General features: G+C 38.0%; 1 long non-coding RNA gene across 2 annotated transcripts; it reads right to left on the bottom strand.

Moving 5' to 3' along the window:
- Nucleotides 1-1,579: 1,579 nt before the first annotated feature.
- LOC141494725 (uncharacterized) lies at nucleotides 1,580-15,875 on the bottom strand. 2 transcript variants are annotated; one of them, XR_012470548.1, is made up of 4 exons: nucleotides 15,763-15,875; nucleotides 12,611-12,668; nucleotides 10,711-10,784; nucleotides 3,471-3,588 (listed from the first exon to the last, which is right to left on the bottom strand). It is a non-coding gene; the product is annotated as an uncharacterized LOC141494725 (long non-coding RNA). The 2 variants fall into 2 exon arrangements; XR_012470549.1 differs by lacking the exons at nucleotides 3,471-3,588; nucleotides 10,711-10,784 and adding an exon at nucleotides 1,580-1,605.
- Between the last annotated feature and the right edge of the window lie 7,288 nt (nucleotides 15,876-23,163).

The raw sequence follows: 23,163 nt of genomic DNA, 5'->3' as shown, positions 1-23,163 counted from the left end.
CCATTGCCTTGAAAAATCTAAAAAACAAACAAACAAATAAATAAATAAATATATGAAATATGTTATATGTTTATATATTTTTATTTTATTTTTAATTTATGGAATGAAACAGGTATTTCTATAACAGTATAATAAAAAATATAATTGATATGAAACTGCAAATCTATTATATATAACTTGCTATTCCTTTTAAATATATAAATAAATTATGTAAATTTCTTTTTTTCCCTTTTTTCCACTCTCCCCATTAAGGGGGGGGATCATCTTCCTTTCTTGAGAATTATATTCTCCAAAACATCTCAGCCCTCACATTCCTCTTGCTTTAAAAAACAGAGCCCTCAAGGTGAAATACCACCTGTTACACAGAGGCATCATGGTATAAGAGGAATAAGGATTGAATTTGTAGTTAGAAGAGGACTAGGTTTTAATGCTTCCTCTGACGCTTATTAGCTGTGTGATTAAGGGCAAATCACAGCCCCTCTGTTTTACATTTTCTTCATCTGTAAAAATGGAAACAATGATAGGTATAATATAAACTTCCACTGGGCATTTAAACAGTACTGAGAATTCAGGGAAGGACCCCTGAACCTGGGGGAGGGGGAAGGAAAGGAGTCATGAAAGAAAGTCTCTGTGGTGACTTGGTAAGAGGAAGTGGACAAGAGTCCTTTCCACATCATGACTTTCCTCATTATGTTTTCACTGTATTTCGGGTTGGTATCAGAAATTAAGTGGAACTTTTTAGGGGGTTTTCAAAAAGCTGTAGATGACACATGAAGGCCAGTAAACAACATGGAAAAAGTTTAGTAACTCAGAAATGCATAATATATACCTATATCTCTGTATCTCTGTATCTATCTATCTATCTATCTATCTATCTATCTATCTAGTATTATATAATATCAACCATTTTTATATTTTAGTACCATAATAATCGACTTCTCAGACTGGAGGTATGGTCAAAAAATTTTACACAGATTTTCCAGATCATAGAGATGCCAAGTCCCTAATCTCTGAAAATGTGAAAGAGATAATTGCATATACATATAGATGACTTCTGATCTGTACCATTAGAGGAAGTGGCCACAGTGCTGGGATCAAAAATTCATAGGAGTATCACAGAAGAGAAAATTGCTTATCATGGACAGAATTATTACTGGTTTCTGGTTGCAAATAAAAAAAATCATAAACAGTGCTTTTAAAACCTTAAATTTCTTTATAAATTTTAATTATTATTATTTTATTATTATTAAAGTATCCAGAAAGGAAGACATTATTGAAATGCTGAATAATTCTTAAATTCAGTGAAAACAAAATTGGTCCCAAAACCTGCAAAACAACATTCTATGTTCTAAACATTGTTCTGAACATGTTCAGAACATTCCATGCTCTGAAAGCCTATGATAATTACATAAAATGAAGAGTTTTATGTAACAGTTTTTAAAGACAGACCATTAACCATAGACTGGATTGCTTAGAAGAAATGGTATGTTATAGGGAATCCTGTGCCTTCCAAATTTCAGGTGCTTTGACTATATGAATCTATTAAGAGTACAGCAAATATTTCAAGTCTTGAGATCTTCCATTACTTGGTCTCAGCAGGTCATACTGGAGGCAAGAAGATAAAGTAAGAGTTAAAGGGATCACTATAATCTCAATTGTAGTGGGAAACATGCATAGACCTGGAAAAGATTTTTGTCTCCTGAATCTTCTATCTGCCATTATTGCAAAAGAGAGTATTATAATAATTATAGCTACCTTTTATAGCACTTTAGTTCATTACAGGAGGCAGGTAGATGACTCAGTAGATAGAGCACTGGACTTGCAGTGCAGAAGACTTGAGTTCAAATCCTGCTATATAAATCCTCTTTATGTGGCACCAGGCAAAATCATTTAACCTCTGTTTACCTTAATACACTGGAGAAAGAAACGGTAAACCATTCCAGTATCTGCCAAAAAAAAAATCCCATAGATAGTATTGGCATGCTACAATCCACAGAACCACAAAGAGTAATCCATTTCATAGTTGAGGAAACTGAGGCTCAGAGAAAATGATACTTACCCAGATGTAAGATTTCTGCACACACACACACACACACACACACACACACACACAGACAGACATACACATCATTTCCCTTTTGGTGAACTTCTGTGGTTGCTAACAGCATGAGGAAAATTTTAAAATCTTAGTAAGAGTAGCTCAAGAATCTTCTACAGCCCTACTTTTTCAAAGTCAAAGAAAAGGGCTTAACAATTATTCACACCTTCTCCATTGCCCTTAAGAAACCTTCAGAGTTTCAGAGACAAGAAAGTTATGATCTAATCTCCAGGTTTCTTTTGCCAGTTTCAAGCACCTAGGAGCAATTTATCTATAATAAATATGCCTTTATACTTGGGGTAGTGGCATTTCTCCTAATAAAGAAGGAGAAATTGCACAAAAACATATGGCTTTTATGAAGCTCCTAAGTGTATGTGTCATCATACTGGGAATTTTACACAATCTAAAGTATTCATGGTATGGGAGAGCAGACCAACATGAGAACATTTATATCATACTTTATCATTGTTGTATCTGCAATCAGAATAAAGTTAGGGGAAAAAATCCTGGGAACAGAGCTAGATGGCTTTCATTCTTTCCTCAGTTTTAGATACAGATCTGGCAGAGGAGCCTTTCATAATAATGATTAAGAAAAAAGTTGACACCTATAAAGCACACTAAAGTTTTTGCAAAGCACTTTGTAGACTCCAGCTCTCATCAGTTTCACAATGACATTTTGAAGTTGGTGTCATCCCCATTTTACAGATAAGGAAGGTAAAACTCAGAAAAGTTTAGTGAATTACTCTAATTCACACAGGAAAGTAAGCATTAGCGTTTGGTTATACACCCAGGACTTCTTGACTCCAAATCTAACCTTCCCCCCACCCCCTACATTAAACAGACTTTGTATATGAAACATTTAAATGATCCTGTGGTAAATCTGATATTCTATTCATGGGTCTGGTCCTAAGTGGGATTAAATTTATATGTGTTCTGTTTTCAATCACCCATAGTACCAGTCATTCTTAATCAAGAAAGCACAGAAATATATATTTTTGTCTGGAGTTAAAAACCTTCCCCTTTTGGTGCCTCAAACGTTTTATCAACATTATCTCATCTTCTTTAGCTGAAAGCACATTATTATTACACAGTGAACCAAAATTCATGTGGTGTCCATGATAAAAAAAACAAAGACTTCCTTTCTTATTAAGCACATTTTCTCACATTGATATACAGCAATAATCACAATAATAACCTACATTTAATATAGTGCTTTAAGATTTGCAAAGTGTTTTTAATATACATTTTACATTCAACAGTAAGAAGCAAGGTATTATATCCCCATCTTATAAATGAGAAAACTGAGTTAGAGAATTTAAGAGACTACACAAGTACCTAATAAATAAATAAATTTAATTGTTTTTCTCCCATCTCTAACACTGATTTCTCAATAAGGGGGAACTATGTGCGCTAAACTCCATCCATGTGCTTATTAATTTTGTTAAATCTGCTTCCCCCTCCTTATTTTTCTGTTACAAGTGAAGATTTGCCTATAAGGGAAGAAAAGGGGAATACATTCAGAAATTTACCTTAATTTTTAAGAACATATCAATTACAATCTTAAAAGATTATCCCCCTGCATCTAGCATATGAGAGAACTAATCTCTTTATATCCATAAATATAACCCAGGCCACCCTCTTCCTCGATCCACCCTGCAAAGAAATGCTATTTTCTTCTCGATTTTGGGTAGCTCCCTTTGTCCTGCTTTGGTTTTGCCAGCGTTCTTAGCCCTACATTTGACGGATATGCAGTTGCTGGGAGTTCTTTATTAGGTTTCCTCCTTCTCCCTGCCTTTCCCATTAGCCTTGAGTGCTTCGTCTGGGTTTGGCAAATACAACTTCGTCCCCAAACCCCTTGGCAAACAAGTTCGCCCTTTGTGATGGGAGACCCCAGAGGTCCTCCTTTCAGGCTGGAGTGTTCGATTAATTAATAGGCGAGGCTTGAGCGTGCATTTCTATAAGGGGGGGGGGGGGGGGCGAGAAACGTGCAAGAAGGAAGGCAGACCTTGATGTATGCCCCTGGAGAACAAAAGCTGCTAGATTCAGCTTGATTTGAAAGATAAACATTCATGAGTCGGATCTCTTAGAGAGCGGGATTACTGGAAACGGGACCCTGAATGCAACCCATAAATAAGCGATTTCACACTACCAAAGCAAGAAGAATCCGGGGCTCCTGACATTATTCTGAATGAGCATGTCGTACCCCTCCCAGGTTCCCATGCTTGAGAGCACTTGATATTGTATGCACAAAATGGGGGACATCTTTCAACCAGAAACCAGTGACGGGAATACTTAATAGGCTACACATTATGGACATACACACACACACACACACACACACACACACACACGAGATGCTGGAGCTCCCCTCCATCTCTTAAGGGAATCTCCACTTCGGGTTTTGCTCAGAGCCCAGACTACTGATTCCTTGAGGGTTTGGGCCGCTTCCTTCCAGGTTTTCCCTTTCACAAGCCAGCCTAGCTGGGCTGAGTTGGGAGGGGTGGAGGCTGGGAGGATCGGGAGCATATGCAAGGCTCCAAACGTGCTCTAATATGCATCTTGTATCAAAGGCTCCAGCGATGCCTTTCATCGGCTGCCCGGGCTGCTGATGTGCTCCAGGCTGCCTTCGTTCCGGCGGGAGGAGTTGGCTCTGCTCAAAAGTGACAGTTTTACCTAATGCAAAGAGGATGTGGGTTCATGCTGAGCGCAGGAGATTGCCTCATTTTGCATTATCCCCATCCATCTTGTCTGTGCACACCCTGGAAGAAACCTCAGCTTGCATATGCCTCTGTTCAGCCCAGACATAGTCATCTTCCATCTTAGAGCACTGGGAGCAAGCAAGAGCCACCCTTTTCCAATGGACTCAGCTCTCTTCTTAGAGGACGGTTGGATGAAGTCCTTGTTGCTAGAGGGGACAGTAGGGCATTGGAGAGGGTGACAAGTGGACAAACTGGCCAAGTTCCAGGCTTACTTCAATCAAAGGATCTTAGGGTATAAATTTAGTGCCGCAAGTGGCTTTAAGAAGTGATTGAGCTCAACCTCTTCATTTTATAGATGGGGAAATTGAGGCAAAGCAGGGCACCAAGTAACAGCCATAGGAATCTCCACAATGACTGGCCCACCAGCCATGATCAAGGACTTGAGAGTTAGAAGGAAACTTACAGGTGACCTGATTCATAACTGTTTTCTGAAGACTGGGGCAAGGACTAGACTCATTTCACTGTTATAGGAAAAAAAATCAGAGGGGAGGAAACTCCCTGGAACAATGTAGGTCAGCATCTTCTCTTCAATTTACAGTCTTAGAGAATAATGTATAATGATTGCAGGTTAAAAGATTTATCCAAGGATTGTTTGGGTAATGGGAATCTTTCATCTTCTTTTTATTACATTTTATTATGCATTTTTTCCCATGTATTTAGCAGTTTCCTAGTAATATTAACCTCACCTGATAAATGAAGACAAAACAAAACAACAAAAAAGAACAGTCCTGAATCATGGAATGATACTTTTGACATTTGTGAGATAAGAAAACAAATCAGAGAAAGAAGAGAATACAGCATCTTTAAAGTCTTCCAAAAAGATTTCATTTGTGAAAGAATTTCCCTGCTGAACTTTTGGTTATGCTTGGTTTATCTTTGTGACATATGAATTATTCCTTCCCTTTGTGACTTCTTTAAAATGTAAATCTGTAATTTTTTTAAGTTTACAATTTTGCAAACTCAGTGTTCAACATAACCTGACTTAGTTTATCCTAAGAGTCTGTTCTATTAGGTTTGTTTCCATAGGATATATGTGAGATTGTGATTGTTTGTTCAACTTCGATTTCATTGAAGGAAGGATGAGATAATGAATCTGACTTGAGTCAGACCATAAAGATTGTTAGATTTTTTAAAATTATTTGTCTGTCTCTGACATAATTTTCTATAACAAGCTTTGTCAAAAATTCCAATCTTTATTCAAGAGATTTTTTTTAATCCTGAACCTGCACAGTAAAAATCTAGTTTTTTACATCTATGATTTCTCCCTTCTGGTAGCTTTATTTCAGCAACAATATCCTACTACACAAATGCAAAGAAGTGCTATGTCTTCCCTTACATGGCAAATATATGTCAAAGACAGAGTTTGAATTTGGACCTTACTGGCTTCAGTTTTCCCTCTGTAGGTATTTGTGGTAGCTCATTGGATTTCAGAAATTATTGGATTAAAAGCCACCTCCCTGACAGAACATTTCTCCTAAGTTTAATATTAATGTCACCATAAATGCTGGGGCCTAAATTAGTCTGATTCATTTCTTAGGGCTTCTCTATTTTGCTTGGAAAGGTCCATTGTTAGGGAATGTTTATATAGACTGTACCTCTCCCACAGAGTGTTTATGTGTCAGATGTGAGTTGAAACAGGAGTGAAAAATGAGTGAGTTGAAGATTAGGACATTCACAATGGATAGAAGCCTTTGTCCCTGTCCCCAAGAGCAGAATTGGCTGGTGAAGCAAAATGCAGAGGAAAAAGTGAAATGTGTTTTATGTTGAGCTAAGACAAGACATTGCAAAATATTACTTGATTTAACTATATTTAGAATTATGGAAGGAATGAAACTTTTATCAAGAGGCTGGGGAAGTTGAATAACTCACCCTAGGTCACAAAACTACAGTAATATCAGCTTGAGACCTTGAAGAACACAGAAATTACTTCAATGCAAGATCTTGAATTTATGGACAGAGCTTTTAGGTTCACTAATTCTAGTTCAAGTTCCCATTACCTCTTGTCCATACTAATAGCCTTCTTTTTTTTATTTATTTTTTTAATGTTTTTTAATTCTCATTTCATACAAATGTTTTTTTACATTAATAAAATATACTTGTTTACAAGTAAACAAAATACCCCTCCCCCCATGAATATAGATAGACTTGCTTGGGCGAAAAGGTAAAGGGGAGAGAAAAAAATTAAAATTAAAAAAATAATAGTAATAATTGTAGGTATGGCCAGGTGGCACAATGGACGAAGCACCAGCACTGGAGCCACGAGCACCCAAGTCCATATCCAGCCTCGTAAGCCCAATAATCACCCAGCCATGTGACATGCAAGCCACCCGATCCCCACTGCCCTGCAAAAAAACAAAAAGAAAAAAAAACCCAAAATAAAATAAAATAGTAATAATAGTAGGGGTGGGTGGGTGGCAGACAGAGCATTGGCCCTTGAGCGAAGAGCTCCTGGGTCCGAATCCGGCCTCAGACACCCAAAGATCATTCTGCTATGTGGCTCCAGGCAGACCACCCAGCCCCACTTGCCCTGCACCCTCCCCCAAATAATACTAACAAAAAATGTGCTTCAGTCTTTGTTCCAACACCATCAACTCTGTCTTGAGTGGATCATATTCTTTATGATAAGTCCATCACAAAAGTTACTTCCATATTTTTCCAACATTGCCATTGCTGATCGCAATTCCCTCCTTTCTTATTTCTCCACTACCATGTACTATATTTTCTCTCTCCTTTCACTCTGAATCTGCTGTAGGGTCTCTGAGTGGTGCAGCAGACAGATCCCTGGTCCTGGGGCCAAGAAGCCCTGAGCCCCCATACCACCCCTTGGGCCCAGAATCCACCTGGCCCTATGGTCCTGGGCAGGCCATCCAATCCCAGCCCCTTGCAAGAAGTAAAAAAGAAAATGTGTTATATCTGACCACTCTCCTCCTTTATTCACATCTCCACCCCTTCCCCCTGCTCCCCCCTCCTTCTTACTCCAGATGTCTATACCCCATTGAGTATATTTGCTGTTTCCTCTCCTAGCCATCTCTGATGAGAGCAAAGGTTCCCTCATTCCCCCTTGCCTCCCCCCTTCCATATCATTGCAATAGCTCATTGTAATAAAAAAAAATCTTATTATGTGAAATATCTTGGCCTTTTCCCCCTCTCCTTTTTCTTTCTCCCATTACATTTACCTTTTTTCTATTGACTCCATTTTTACACCATATTTTATCTTCAAATTCAGCTTTCTCCTGTGCTTCAACTATAAAAGCTCCCTCTACCTGCTCTATTAACTGAGATGGTTCATATGAGTATTATCAGTGTCATTTTTCTATACATGCAGTTCATCCTCATTAAGTCCCTCATATTTCCCCCCTCTCCTCCAATCTCCATGCTTCACCTGAGTCCTGTATCTGAAGATCAAACCTTCTGTTCAGCTCTGGCCATTCCAAATGGAGCATATGAAATTCCCCTGGTTCACTGAAAGTCCATCTTTTTTCCAGGAAGAGGACATTCAGCCTTGCTGGGTAGTTCATTCTTGGCAGCATTCTAAATTCTTTTGCCTTCCGGTATATTATATTCCAAGCCCTAGGAGCTTCCAATGTGGTTGCTGCTAAGTCCTGTGTGATCCTGACTGCAGCTCCATGATATTTGAACTGTGTCCTTCTGGCTGCTTGTAATATTTTCTCTTTGACTTGGGAGTTCTGGAACTTGGCTATAATATTCCTAGGGGTTGGTTTTTTGGCATCTCTTTCTTGGGGGGAGATCGGTGGATTCTCTCCATTTCTATTTTGCCCTTTGCTTCTAGAATATCAAGGCAATTTTCCTGTAGTAATTCTTTGAAAATGATGTCAAGGCTCTTTTCCTGATCATGACTTTCAGGTATTCCAATAATTTTCAAATTATCTTTCCTAAGTCTGTTTTCCATATCAGTTGTTTTTTCAATGAGATATTTCACATTTTCTTCTAATTTTTCATTTTTTTGGTTTTGAAGCATTGATTCCTGATTTCTGGTAAATTCTTCAATCTCCCTGAATTCTATTCTTTGTCTGAAGGATTTATTCTCCTCAGAGAGTTTTCTTATCTCTTTTTCCATCTGGCCAGTTTTGCTTTTTAAAGCATTCTTCTCCTCAATAACTTTTTGAACCATTTTATCCATTTGACCTAAGCTGTTTTTTAGCATGCTATTTTCTTCAGCATTTTTTTGGATTTCCTTGACTAAGCTGCTGACTTCATTTTCAAGTTTTTTTCCTGCATCTCTCATTTCTTTTCCCAGTTTTTCTTCTAACTCCCTCATTTTATTTTCAAAGTCTTTTTTGAGCTCTATCATAGCCTGAGCCCAATTTCTGTTTTTCTTGGAGTCTTTAGATGCAGGAGCTTGTGCTTCCTCATCTTCAGACTGAGTATTTTGATCCTTCTTGAGCTCATTTGCAAAATATTTCTCAATGGTCTTCCTCTTGTTTCTTTGTTCATTTTCCCAGCCTAAGCCTATTTTTGGGGTGCTTCCTGAGCTTTTGGGACACTCCCACAAGGGTCTCAGTTTGTGAGGTTCTGTCCTCCCTCCTGTTCTGTGAATGAACATAAGTGCCCCCCTCTGCCATGGGGCCGAGGAGGGGGGGCCCTGTTGTTCTATGGGGGGGCCTAGACTGGGATCAGGATCTGAATGTGGTCAGAGCCCCAGAGTCCTGTTCCAGGGGCAGAGGACAGAGCTTGGCAGTCTCTCTCTCTCTTCACTCCCCTCCCTCAGCTCAATGGGCTCATGCCCTGGGTGCTCATGCCCTGGGGGCTCCTGCTTACTGCCTCTGCCTGCTTCTGTTTCCTGGATTTGGGCTGCCAAAAGACCAAGCTGCTGCCTGTGTGCCCTGAGGGCTGGGCTCCACGTGCTCGCTCTGGCAGAGGTCTCCCGCTGTTGCCCCACTTTGTGCCAGTGCTCCCCGGGGTGCAGCTTAGGAGACTCCCCCGCTGCTGTGAGCCATAGCTCCCAGCGCCCTGGGGCTGCCTCCGGGAGGCTGAAGTTCTTTGGCTCTGGTGGGCCACCCCTCTGGCGGGCCACCCCTCCGACCCCGCGGAGCAGAGCCTTTCTGCTCTTTTCCAGGTTCCCTTGAGTAGGAGAACTGCCTCACTGGGTCCCTTTGTGGGTTCTGTGTCTCAAAAGTTTAGTTAGAGTCCTTAGTTTATGAATTTTTATCAGAGAGCTCCTAAGACTTGATCCCTTCATGTCCCCATCTTGGCTCCGCCCCTCCCTACTAATAGCCTTCTAAATGGACTGATAGCTTCCCAACTAAACTGAGAAAGTAGGATCATATATTAAGAACTAACTGGTATCTCAGAGGCTATTTGATGTTTGCCCTTTGTTTTTGTTTTTGTTTGTTTGGATTGTTTTTCCCCTTCCAAAGAAGACCATGACACCAGGGATGTAATGTACATGAATTGGATTTGAGTAAGGGAATGATGTGCTAAATCACCAGCCTCATTTTCTCTTCTAGAGCTGTCTGGGTCCAGTGGCCAGATATGAATCAGGATGACTGGAAATAGCCCTGGATGTGAGGCAATCAGGGTTAAGTGACATGGCCAAGGTCACATTAGCTAGCATGTGTCTGAGGCTAGATTTGAACTCAGGTCTTCCTGACTTTAGGGCTGATGTTCTACCCACTCTGGTATCCAGAGTTAGCTAGCTCAACATCCCCCACAATTTAACAAATATTCACAAACTTGAACATTTCAATATAAAAGAAAAAAATGCACAAAAACCATGGTATGACATAACACCTCTTTTTTGGGGGTTATTTCCTGATTTTTTTTACTTGCACTTCTAATTTGCACTTTTGATAGGAAAGCTGTTCTCTGGGTTGTAGAAGTAACCCTAATTACCTTGCTTTGCTAATACTGTTGTTCATGAGTCCCCTCTAGTGCCAATGATTTCCAAATAACCAGATTTTGATTAGCTTTTAGGGAAAAAAAAGATTATTGATTAAGGTATAGTAATAAGAGTATATATAAGATATCCCTCTCCTCCTCTCTACCTCCCTCTACCTCCATACACAAAGTTAACTGGGTAATGAGGCAAGCATGTGGTCAAATGGTATATTCACAACTCTGGCAGTAGCCAGAGAAAGCTCTTTCTTGAGTCCATAACTGGCATTCTTCTCTGATTCAAGAGGTCATATTCAAAGATTCCTCCCTTGAGCTTTCTATTTCCACATGTGCCTATGTTCATTCCTTTTTATTCTTTGTATACTTCTGTTCCTGGTTATTGCTTTTCTTTTCTTGGGTGACCGCTTGTTCCTTCTTGATATGTTTTCCTGCTCTTGGATAGATGCCTTCATCTCCGATTGCTCCCCTTGGTCCAGTGAAATATATAGGTCAACAGAGGGAAGAAGTATTACTCTATTTCTCTGGACTCCTCTTCTTTCTTACCCCCTTGCCTTCTGATCTGCCTCAAGATATTACTAAACCCAGATTCCTATACTGTGCTTAACTATTGAACTGTTGAACTAACTATTGAAACTTCTCCAACTTTTTAAGGCTCCCAGAGGAGTAATTAGCATTTTTGAATTGTACCTCATAAAGAGATTACGGAGTGTAGACAATATTGTTTACACAAAAACCACTTTATGCGCATCAATTGATTGAGATAGGAAGTATTAGACACCCTCTATTTTGTCTTCCCATTCATATTTACATTTGCTTATATTCTTTCATTTTAATTGCCCAGGAAATTTCTTTACAGGTGTCACTTTGCAAGACACTTTTTTTGCCTATAAATTTCAAGGGTACTTCACTATTCAGTTTACAGACATAGTTATCAGAAGAGACCTTTTAAAAGGTTTTTCCCACTGAGATGCACATTCAGAACATGCCTCATCTCTGAAGTACTCCATAAAGGAACCTGGATAAGAAGACCGAGGCTTGCCTTACTCCTGAGGCTAAAAATTTCATTTCTTCTTTCAGCTGTTGATTCTTAGTTATTATTGTGCTAGAAGAACAAGGAATTATTACTACGTGTCCATCAGAAATGATGCTAAAAAAACAGAAATGAAATTCATGTATTCAAAGTTTACACATCACTTTTTTGTGCCTTATTTAAACTGAAATTCACAATAACCTTATAAAGTAGGTACTATGGTACTACTATCACCATTTTACAGGTTACTTTTCTTGAAACTACTCTCTCCTGGATTATGTCTTATATGTCTGATGGCTGTTTCTCAGTCTACTTTGCTGGCTTTTGCCAAGATTCTGACCTGATCTCATTTCTCTTCTTTGTCCATGCTCTCTTTTTGGGAAATTCATCAGCTTTCATGAGGTGCAGTTGACTCCTATATCTCTTTATCCCACACCTAAGCTTCTGGTCCAGATTCCTAATTACCTATTGGACATTTCAAACTGTATGATCCAAAGACAGTTTGAACTCAACACATCTATTACTTTAAGACCTTTATCATATTCCAACAAGATTATTATAATCTCAAATTGGTTTTCTTCAACCTCTTCTGTCCATTTCACATACTACTGAAGTAAAATTCATTAGAGTAAATCTAATCATATGACACCTTTATCATATTTAATTTTCTAGTAGCTTCCTATTGCTTCTAGAATAAATACTGTGCTTAGTTTTTACCACCTGGCTTTATACCATTTGTCTAATTTCATTGCATATTACTCATCCTCCAACACTGGAGTTTGGTTGGAAAGCTCCAACCAAACTTTTCTCTATTCCTCAGGAATTTTTATATTTTTGTACTGGCTATCCCACATGCCTGATCTTTACCTTGGTTATGGGAGAAATAGCTCCTTTGATGTCATAGGTAACTGCTGTCAAAATTGATCTAATAAAACACAGAAATTATAGAGTTTAGAAAAACCTAACCTAATTTTATCATAAGCATAGGTTCAGATATCAGACAAAAAAAATCTCAACAATCATTAGGATTCTAACAAGGCCTCTTATAAACAAAATTATATCAGAATGACCAAAAAAAATTCTTTTATATATTAAAGTCCTGTACATCCCTTTTATGCCATTAAAAATTAAAGAAAAAAAGATTTATAATGCCATGCTCCCTTTAATGTTGAATAAACTTATATAGAATCATAATATCATATCTAACAAACTTAGTTAAGCAGACAATAGGCAAATTAAGTCAGGTTACAGATTAAACTACTTTTATAGGGTTCATAAATAGACTGAGGGGAGAGATCTACCTGTCACTATAGATGTCAGGGACTGTTGTGGCTCTTTCTCTGCCTTATTATCTAAGGAATATTTCAGGTCTGAAAGAAATTTTCACATCCTATGAGACAGGTTTTAGTTAGCTTAGGTTAATATTAATAGAAAGGCTTTCAGTTAACTAAAAGTTGCAGAAGGAATAGCCCTAATTTCCAAATAATAAAAATTAAAAGAAAATTTAAAAATTAAAAATTTCTATTATACCTTTACAACATTTAAACCCTTTATTCCTTTAAGAAACAGCTTAGGCACAATCTTTTATATGAAGCCTTTCCTGAGCTCCCAAACTGCTAGCACTATCCCTCCCAAATCACATTATATTTAACTACTGACATTTACATATACATTTTTGCTGCATATATTCTTATATGTACTTGTAACCTCTCTTGCAAAGTAAGTTCATTATCAGTAGGGAATGTCTTATTGTCTAAACTTGTATCTCTAGTACCTAAATTACAGTGTGCTTAGAACATGTTTAATAAATCATTGCTAACTGATTGATTAAGAACCTCAGGTTCATAAAGTATAGGATCATAGATTTAAAGCTGAAAGGGACCTTAGAGGCTATCTCAACCAACCACCTCATTTAACAGATAAGGAAACTGAGGTGTTGAGGGGCAACATGAATTACCCAAAGCTATAGAACCAGTAAGGGTCAAAGTCAGAACATGAATTTAATATTAATATTAATATTAACCATGGCTCTAATTCCAACACATTCTCCACTATACCATGACTCCCAATGGATAAAATTTTTATTGTAACAAGAATTCTAGAAGAGAATGTGTCTATATCTGAACCATTGCTAACCTGAAGACTTAGAGTGTTTAGACCCTGAATGAAATAGATGTCTTCTAGCCCAAATTGCTCAATTAACAAAGCAAAAAATGTAAATAAGCTTCCCAATGACATAATAGGAAATATTAGAGCAAAGATTCAAAACCAGATCCCTTTGATTCTACTTTGATTCAACCAGCCCCTCTATAGTTATTAGAAAAAGTAAAGTATAATGGATAGGAAGTTAACCTGGAAACTAGGAAAAGCTGAGTACTGGCTGTGTGACCCTGAGCAAGTCACTGTACTTCTTTTTTAAACATTTTTAGGGGTTTTTTTTTCGCAAGGCAATGGAGTTAAGTGGCTTGCTCAAGGCCACACAGTTAGGTATTCTTAAGTGTCTGAGGTCAGATTTGAACTCAGGTACTGACTCCAGGGCTGGTGCTCTATGCACTACTCTAACTAGCCACCCCTAAGTCGCTTTACTTCTAAAGTGATTAACACTTGTAAAGTGTTCCAGGTAACTCTTTTAAGATTATAAATTGCACAGAAAGAGCTGACCTATACTGGTAAGAGTTACTACCAGTGAAATCACACTCCCAGTCCCTCTTCTCCACTAAGCTGCCCTTTGGAGGAATACAAAGCTGTCAAGATAGCTGTGCTGTGGGTGTACAAGTGAAGTGGCCTAGCCCACAAGAGAAGAGTATATCAGGGAAGTGTAGGTATGGCAGCTCAAAGGTCATTACCAGTAGAGTTGAATTGGGAAAGGACAATCTAGAAAGTACTGCAGAGGCACTTGTGGCCCATAATTCCAAAAAGGCACCTGAAAGCCTGTCTGGTCTATGCTAGTTACAAATCTGGAGGGAAGAACACATGGAATTTAGACCTTAGAGATGCAAAGACAAGAAGGTATGGCAGAGCGTCTTAGGTATAAAATGAGGCAAAGACACAGAGATGAAACAATGAAAACATATAACTTTGACAATAATCCCTCTGCCTTGGTCCTCAGGTGAATTTGGAGTTTTCTATGATCAGAACTGAGTTTTGCATTTTGTATATAAACATGTATTTATGCATATGTGGATATGTAATGCATAAAAAATAGATGTATCACATGTGTGTATATATGAGATATACTTTATACATACATATACATATACATTATATACACCAAGAAGATTAGCATTCAAGCACTTAACCAGAAAGAAGATGTAATCACTGACTTTTAAAATACAACCTTTAAAACTGATTTGCAAACTGCCTTTTTTCTACTGCCAGAGAGAGAGGAGAAATAGAAGGCAAGAAGTAACAACACTGCTTTCATGTCTTCTTGTCTTTTCTCCTGGGGTGTAGAAGTACTTTGAAAAACTACTTAAAAGACTGAAAGATTTGGGGAGGTTAGTTTTGAGACGGTTCATATTGGTTATCAGGATTTCCCACTTCATTCCATGGAGCAGAGACCTCTTTTTTGCAGGAGAGAAAAGGTTGCTGGAGCCCATTAGATGCTTTTATACGGATGACTATTTAGTCTGCCTAAGGTTAAGACAGCCATTTGCTAATGGCTGATTATGCAGCGATTGTGTGAGAATGCTGAACACCTGTGATTATGTGGAGCTCCCAGGAGAGATCTGGTTTCTAAACGAAATACCTTTCCCTAGAGGAGAGGGAGATGAGGGGGAGGGAAGGTTTCCTGGAAACATCTTGAGCTCCTCCAGACAAGAACAGGTTTAATCGATAAGGCAGCTGTGCTAGCAGAGTAGTTTAATTCAGAAGGCTGGGGCACTGATGTGTGAAGTAAAAGCCCTGGAGACAGGAATGGGGTGGAGGCTAGGAGGGTTCCCCCAGTGAAGTGGGGATGGTGTCCTGAGCCGCTGGTTCAGCCCGATGTCTGGTGGGGTAGGAACTGCTTTTACCCCTACCTTGAGACTGCCGTGATCAGAAAAGAAAATGCATCATTCAGACAACGCCGACTTGAAATCCTTCCTGGGGGCAGGCTCTCCATGTGAGCTTTGCCAGGCTTAGTTTCATTGCGGATCCGAATCTGAAGATGAAAGGGGGTTTTTCAGGTTTATTAAAACTTGATTTCTCCAAGTGCTGCTTCCCTCCTCCAGTCCCCCAGGGATCAGTGGGACAGGCTTTGTCACTACGGTCAGCCAGCCTGCTGAGTTTTCTGCTTTCTGCCTTTTCAGATTTTCCTCCTTAGGGGTTATTATTATTCTCCTCATTCTCTCCACCGGCCGTATCACTAAACACTTCATCCTCCCCCCCCACCCCCACCCGCTTCCAAAAACAACGGACATTGCTAGAGCAATCTCCTTTCTTTGGATAGGAAGAAAAGTGATTAGAAATGTAGGATCACCCCACTGATATCAGCTATGAAAGATTTTCAGGGAATTGACCTTGGAGTTTCTGTCTGTTGGAAACCATGGCAACCAAATGCTCGTCTCTTGAAAATTACTTCCCTTACAGTATTCCTGTCAGTCAGAGAAGCTCCTCTCTAAGTTCCAAACCAGGTGCTTTGAAAAATGTAGACTAACAAACAAGTCCAACCTCTGCATACAAGATTTGCTATCTGTCCTTAGCAAGAGAAACCTGAAGCAAAACCAAATGTATCCCTGTTGGATTTGTAAATTGAGGAGGATGAAGGGGGAAGACCCTGGAGAAGGACAATAGTAGCTTTTTGGCTAAAAAGGATATAGCTTGATATAACTTGATGATATAATAAATGTGTAGTCAGGAAGCCATCTGTTCAAATTCCACAACTTAATAGCTTTTGTACTATTGGTAAGTCACTTAAATTCTGAGAATCAACCAATTTTCTTAAATTAAGTTATAAAGGACTTCTCTGTTTCTGTCAGGAGAGTTCTCATATCAGCCAAATCACCAGTCCTTGATGTACTGATTTTTATTAAATTAGAATTTCAGTTGTATTTAACTTATACCAGTGACTAAGCTCCCACCTGCATTTGGACCAGAGATCATTAAGTTCTAGGGTCTGATATATCGGAAACTGACCACTGGTTTACATAAATTCTCATGTCCTCTCAGAATATGCCACTATTTTCCTCTTTGCCCTTAAAATTGCTATAGCCTGAATGCTTTCCAATGTGGATAACCAAAGACCATTGACATATAAAGTAGGTGTTCAGTGAACATTTCTTATGTTGAATTGACTTAGAGTTACATTTAGGAGAGAAATACTTCCAATATAATGAGTTACTCCCTTACAATTTTGAAAAATGTCAGTGATTCAGAAAACAGTTGTGATGTTGTTAAAAAGTTTTCCTACCAGAAGTAGGAACTTTGCCATTTACTAGCTATGGAATCATAGGCAAATAATTTCACTTCTCCAAGTCTTAATTTTTTAGTGAGTAAAATGAATGAATCAATCAACAAACATTAAGTTCCCACTGCATTTTAGGCATTGTACAAGACTCTGGGTATAATATGAAGCAAACAATCAATACTTTAAAGCAACTTACATTTTAATGAGGGAGTATTTATAGATTAAATATGAGGAAAGAAGATACAAATAAATACAAGGTACTTAGGGAGGGTGGGTATTAGCATTTGGAGAAATAAAAAAGACTTTTTGTAGAAGGTAATGCTTGAGTTGCATCTTGATCAAAGAGGCATTTTGAATACGAGATGAAGAGAAAATACATTCCAAGTATGGGATAGCCAACATCAAGTCATTAAGATGGAGAGGAACAGAGAGGAGGTCTTTTTGTTGGGATCACAGGATGTAGAAGGAGGAGTGATGTCCAATGAGACTGAAAAGTTAGATTCCATTAGAATTTAATGAGGACATTAAAAGTTAAACAAAGGCATTTGTATTTTATTCTTGGGGCCATGGAAAATTACTAGAGATTGTTGAGCAGGAGAGTGAAAAATCAATTTGGCAGCTTTTTTAGAAGGTTATATTGTTGATTTTTACCTTTATAAAATCTCTTCTATATGCATAGACATACCTTTTCTTCACTGAGGTACCTTCCTGGTAGAGTTCCTTATTTCATGCTTGGAAAGAGTAGGATTGGTCTCACTGCCTAATCTCTCACCACTTCAGTTCATCCTCTTGAGTTGGTCAAAGTGATATTCCTAACAATGACCATGTCATCTTCACCTCCTGTACACCTTTCCAATCTCCTTACACCTTGCCTATTCCCACATTTCTTCGACTTAATGACATTAATCTCCTTGACGTTACTTGCAAAAAAAGACACTCCATCTTGATTTTCAATGTTTGTTTCCCATGCTTGGAATGCTCTCTTTCCCTCCTCACTTCTACTTCCTGGCTGTCCTGTTTCCTTCAAGTTCTGCATCTACAAGAAGCCTTTCTTGACCACCCTCTTAATGCTAGTTCCTTCCCCTTGTTTATATTTCTGATTTATCCTGTATATGAACATATATATATATAACATATATGTATGTATGTATGCATATATAAATATGGTTCTTTGCATGTTAACATTTCCATTAGGCTTTGAGTTCCCTGAGATAGAAGAAGAGCTATCTTTTACTTTTCTTTGCACTTTCAGCACCTAGCATTGTGCCTGGTCCATGAGAGGCAGTTAATAAATAATTATTAACTGACTGACTGGAATGGGGGAAAAAAACTTGAGATAGGATTTTAAATTGGACAAGTTGAATTTGAGATATCTTTAGGACATCCAGTTTGAAACTCTAATAAGTAATTGATGATTTAAGATTGAACTCAAGGGTGAGTATGGACTGAGTATCTCAATCTGTTCCTCATCTGCATAGAGATGGGAGTTAAACTCATGGGAACCAATGAGGTTGCTAAGAAAGGAGGAAAAGAGAAGAAAGAGATAGAGAAGGCTTTGAAAATAACCATGGTTAGAGGAATAGATATGAATGTTGAGCAAGGAAAAGTAGAGGAGGACCAAGAGTATTGTATTACAGAAAGTAAGAGAACAGAGGGGTGTCAACAAGGTCAAATGCAAGTAAAAGAAGTTAAATGCAAGAAGTATAAAAGACCATTGAATCTCACAATTAAGAAATCATTAGTAACTCTGAAGAGAGCAGAGAAACAAAGAAAGAACAACTAAAGAGTGAACTGTTGGAAGAGATGGGAAGGGGTGATTTTAAGAGGATATATATATATATATATATATATATATATATATATATATATATATAGAGAGAGAGAGAGAGAGAGAGAGAGAGAGAGAGAGGAAATTTGTCTTGGTCAGGAGGATCACCTAATTATCAAAGACTAGGGGAAAGGAAGAAAGAATGAAGAATGATATCAGTTTTGAGATAAAGAGGAGGAGGAGAGAGAGGTCATGGTGGAAGGCTTCAATTTTTTCTGCTAAGTATAAAGTGAAATTCTCAGTTCAAAGAGTAGGGTGAGGGGAAGGTGTGAGAGACTTAAAAAGATGTAATTTGTAATAATTTCTGTAAGGAGCAAGATGGATAATCAATTAAGATGGAGGAAAGCAATTCCCTTGCTATATACCATGGTCATACTCACTGGCCACCCAAAGGAAGTTGGGTAACAAATTTATAATGTGCCCAGTTAACATGGTTATATCTTTTCTGTAAAACTCCATTCAGCAGCAAGAGAATAGGAGCAAAGGAGGAGATGGATAGTAAAAGTTATCCAAGACAGGTGTTTAGCAAGGGATGAGAAGTAACAGAATAATAGGGATTTAATAGTATTGGATAGTGTGGAATTGAATATAGGGTTGAAATTGGGAAGGTAGGAAGGTGAAGTCAGGATGTGGGTAAATGGCCTGAAAAAATACTGAGTAATGGAGGGACTAAGAGGTCTCAACAAAGATAAAGAACAGACTTAAGGGTCTTGGTCTGTCAGTCTCTCTTGGCTCTTTCATACTTATTTAATAGAAAAGAACAACAGTGTTAAGAAGAGTCAGAAGAGCTGTCTTTGAATACCAGATATAGCTATAGACAAGTTAATTAACCTCTGTCATACTCTTGCCAAACTAATCTTTCTTAGCTGTATTGCTGTATAATACCATTATTTCACTTAAAATCATATATATCTCCTTCTTGCTTGGTGAAGAAAATGTCAATTTTTCTTTCTTTCTATTCATTCCTTGCTATTTTACTATCTTACTAAGGGACAGCTAAGTGGTGCCATAGATAAGCACTGCCACTTACTATGTGACCTTGGGCAAGTCACTTAACTCTTCCAGGCAGGGCCATCTCTAGTCATCCTGATTCATATCTGACCACTGGACCCAGATGGCTTTGGAGAAAGTGAGCCTGATGACTTAACACAGCATGCCCTCACTCAAATCCATTTCATGTACTTGTGATGGCATCATCTACCTGATGTCATGGTCTTCTTCAAAGAATCAAATATCTTCATCATAATCTTGCTATCAAAGGCTTAGTTTTCTTCAGTCATTAATGTCAGTCATGTTATGTACAACTCTTCATGATCCCATTTGAGATTTTCTTGGCAAAGATACTGGACTAGTTTGCCATTTCTTATTCCAGCTCATTTTACATATAAGGAAACTGTGACAAATAGAGTAATTCTGTTTCACGCAGATGGGAAGTTTCTGAGGTCACATTTGAGTTCAGAAAGATGAGTCTTCCTGACTCTAGGACTCTCTATCCTCTATGCTACCTAGCTGACCCAACCATCCCAGGGACCCACTATCAAAAATTTAATCATTTTTGGGTTCTCACAATATAGTTCAACAAAGATTTATTAAAGGCCTACTAAGTGAGTTCTTAGCACTGTGCTTGCTATTTGGGAAGAAAAAGTTTAAACAAGATATATAACCCCTGTCCTGAAAGATTCTGACAAGGAGATGACACTAACACTAATAATTGTTGTTTAGCCTTTGTTCTTGAAGAGGACCAATGACATTAGGAAGATGATGTTTTGACTTGAAAGTGAATCAGGTTTGAGTGGCAGGGTTATGCAGTCATCAGTCTCACTCTCTCCTCCAGAGTCACTGGAGACCAGTGACAAGACAACTGGTGATTCAGTAGTTGAAGGCTAAATAAGAATGGAGACAAAAAGGTCTCTTTTGCCTTCACAAAAGAATCATTCTGGGAAGGGAAGACACTCAGAATTTCTGGCCAGAACTATTAACTATAATGCTACATCATATCATGTAACTTAATTGTATTTTTAATGAGGCTAAAGTGCTCTGTGAGTCACTACATGTTACTCAATAATGGAGTCAAGTGCCAGGGGTTGAGGAACCCAGGAAAAACCCATGAAGCATAATTTCATTTTCACTACTGGGCTCGTAATATTTTTCTGGGGGCATATTAATAGGTTGTACTAAGTCTCTATCACTAGTCTTTGTCTATATTTCTCCAGTTTTCACCTTCAGTTAGTGGTAGGGGATGGTTCAAGTAGAAACTTCGTTGTTCTCCGAATCACTTTAACCCCATGAGCTGTTTCCAAACTGGACTATATACATACATATATATATATATATACACACACACACACACACACACACACACACACACACACACACACACACACATATATATATATATATGTTATTCTGGACCAGTTCTGTCTCCTCTCCTCCCCACCTATTTCTCTCCAAATGATCACAAACCCAAGACTAAAGTAATTTTTATTTTTTCAGTGTATCAGAGAGAAAAACCAGATTAAGGAAAAAACTTGTATTTAGTCATTCTGAGCAGACAATAAAAGTTTAGACTGGGAGAACAAAAGGCAAAGCCATAAACTCCTGTCTTCTAAATAAGAATTTTCAAACACTCCTGAAAACTGCCAAACCAGATTAAAATGTAATTGGAAAATATTTAACAAAATAAATAAAAATATAATAAAAACATAGATAATGGCAATTTGTGCTTTTTCAAGTCATTAGGAGGCTAGCAAGGGTAGCTTGATGTCAGTGGATAGAACAATAGGCCTGGAATCAATAAGACCCAAGTTCAAATCCAATCTTTGAAGCTTATTAGCTGTAAGACCCTGTGTGAGTCACTTAACCCTTATCTGCAAAATGAGTTAGAGAAGGAAATAGTAATCTCCAATATTTTTGCCAAGAAAACACCAACAACAGCAAAGAGACTTGCAGGGAATGTTGTTCTGTTTTCTGAGTATAACACCAAAATTCTGTAGGCATTAGCTGGAGATAGGTTATAATGGGGTTTATAGACTGTGAGAAAAGGACTCTGGCTAATCTTTGTATATCATTTTTCTATTCATTTCATGACGAGTATCCACTATATGCAGGGTAGTGTGCTAGAGAAGAAAAAAGAAAAAAGAAACAATCCTTACTTTTAAGGAGTTTACAATCTAGGAGAGATACAACATATTCATAAATAACTGTAAATTACCTCTGTTTTTAATAGGATAGACCACTCTAGTTCTTTTCTTCTTCTTCTTCTTTCCTCTCTTCTAATCACAATGCTTGAGCATTATGAAGTTTGAACATTATGATACTATAGATATATGAATTATATGACATGAACATATACTGCAAGGTATATATGGCAAAATTATCTTTTTCAGTAATAGCTGTTCAATTTGGTCCTTAAAGATATGTAACTGATACACCTTGAGAGTCTTCAATGATTTCTGTGATTGTCGCTATCAAATGAAAAATGCTGATCAAGTACTAGAGGTGACCTACAGGTTTGGGTTCAGACAATCATAATGCAATGACCTTTTATATCAATAAATGCCTGGGGCAAAGGCATCTTGTCCTGACATTCAACCATCGTTGGTATTCTTTGATTTCTAATTTCTGCTTCTTTGTTCTTTGGTCTTCCCTAAAGAAGACACTCCAGTTCTTAGATGCATGCAATTTCTGAATGTCTGGAATGCTTTCCCTCCTCAGCTCCACCTCTTGGCTTCCCTGGATTCCTTCAGGTTACAACCAAAGTCTTACCCTCTACAAGAAACCTTTCTGAATCCATCTTAGTTATAATGCCTTTCCTCTCTTGATTTTCTCCTATTGACCCTGTCTATAGCTTGTTATACAGTTTTGTTTGCATGTTGTCTCCCCCATTAGATTATGACTTGCTCAAAGGCATAGACTATACTGCCTTTGTCCTTCTGTGCCTCCACAATTCCTAACACATAAGTAGGCATATGACAATATAATATGTGATATAATAGGATATATAACATGATATTATATTAATAGAACAGATAATATGATATAATATGTTATATAATAAAATTAACATGATATGATATATAATGTGATGTGATATAAGGATATATCATAACATAACATAACATAATATAATCACTAGTATATGATCACATATATTCATGAATATAGCATTGGGTCTTGATGTATAACACCCCGTGATCCCATCACTCA

This window comes from Macrotis lagotis, chromosome 8 (genome assembly GCF_037893015.1).
Source record: "Macrotis lagotis isolate mMagLag1 chromosome 8, bilby.v1.9.chrom.fasta, whole genome shotgun sequence".
NCBI classification, from domain to species: Eukaryota; Metazoa; Chordata; class Mammalia; order Peramelemorphia; family Peramelidae; genus Macrotis; species Macrotis lagotis.
Note: the sequence above shows the minus strand (reverse complement) of the source record. Positions and strands in the feature narration are given on the sequence as shown.